The following is a 1687-nucleotide window of genomic DNA, read 5'->3' as shown; positions in this document are numbered from 1 at the left end:
TTTGGGTATTAATAGTTGGAAGAAATATTCAAACCATAGCATCACAAGTAACGATTTTGAGACTTCTATGAATTTTTCTTTAAACAAGAGTGTCCTGGGGCTGCAGAGATGGCTCAGTGGTTAGGAACACTGGCTACACTTCCAGAGGACCCTGGTTAAATTCCCAGCACCCACATGGCAGCTCACAACTGTCTGTAACTCCAGTTCCAGGGGATCTGACACCTTCACACCAATGCATATAAAATAAAATGAAATAAATTTTTTTTTAAAAGAGTGTTATAACATAAGGACTTTCACTTCTTATTAGTATGATACTTGGAATTAAAAAAAAAAATCCTACTTTGAGGGGCTGGGAAGATGACTTGGTAGGTAAGAATACAAGCAAGAGGTCCTGAGTTCAGATCTTCAGCACACAGATAAAAGTTGAGCTGTTTACCAGCAGTTGTAACCCCAGTGCTGGTGGGCAGGGAAGAGCAGAGGCAAGAGGATCTCTGGAACTACCAGCCAGCCTGGCTAGACGATGATGAGTTCCAGATTCAGTGGAAAACTCTGTCTCAAGGGAATAAAGTGGACCGTGATCGAGCAGGACTTCTGATGCCCATCTGTGGCCTCTGTGCACACACAGACCCATACACCCACATAGATGCATGTGTATACACATATATACACCACACACATGTACCATATACATACACACACACATATTCCACACACACATACCACACTCACATAGCGCCACCACCCCCCCCCCCCAAGCAGTTTTTGAAGAATAAATAAATTGGGTGGTGATGGCACACATCTTTAATCTCAGCTCTTGGGAGGAAGAGGCAGGTGGACCTCTGAGTTGAGGCTAGTCTGGCCTACAAAGTGAGTTCCAGGACAGCCAAGGCTACACAGAGAAACCCTGTCTTGGAAAAAAAACACAAAAAAACCCCATAGAATGAGGTTTGTAGCTGCTCTTCCTGGAATGCTAGGAATGATGGAATGATGTAGTTTTACACCCTGGTGATCATTTGCTGTCTAATGAGACAGGCTGTGCCCATATTTCCCAGAATTTATGTTTTTACTTATCCAAGACCCTTTGTCCTATATCTTGAACACTGTTTTTAGACCATAAACCCACTCTTATGAGTGATGTCTCTTGTACTTCACAACGGCCTAAGTGACTTCTGTGTTATCCTAGGGTCAGGCCAACCCTGACACCCACAGACATTGTGTTTACCTCAGTCAAGCTCCCTAGACCCTGAATCGTAGGGCACTGTCTCTTGAGTCAACAGTACCCATTCTTGTGAAAGAAGCCAGATGTACTTTGTGAGGAATCTCAGTGCAAACATGTCAAACTGTCTGTCGTGCACTTGGGACTGAGTTAATTGTTATCTGAATGCTTTTTTCAAAATTGTGCTGTGCTTAAATACGGCTAAAGTAAGGTGATCTGGGCCAGACTCTAGAAGTCCTGGTCCAGCACCGGTTACAATACAATTGACCTGAGCCAAGTTTCATTCTTGTCTCTTTGTGGATAGTTTTTTCCCTCTGCCTGTTGTAAAGCCTGCAGGGGAATCACCGCAGAGAGACCCTGTCTTGAAGTTTAAAAAAAATTTTTTTTCAACATATATAACTCAGTTTCTTTTACCACAAAACAAAGATATTTAACTTGAGATGTTACAATAACACAGAAAACATTGTGTGA

Source organism: Peromyscus californicus, unplaced genomic scaffold (genome assembly GCF_007827085.1).
Source record: "Peromyscus californicus insignis strain IS unplaced genomic scaffold, ASM782708v3 Scaffold_18__1_contigs__length_77618521, whole genome shotgun sequence".
NCBI lineage: Eukaryota > Metazoa > Chordata > Mammalia > Rodentia > Cricetidae > Peromyscus > Peromyscus californicus.
Note: the sequence above shows the minus strand (reverse complement) of the source record.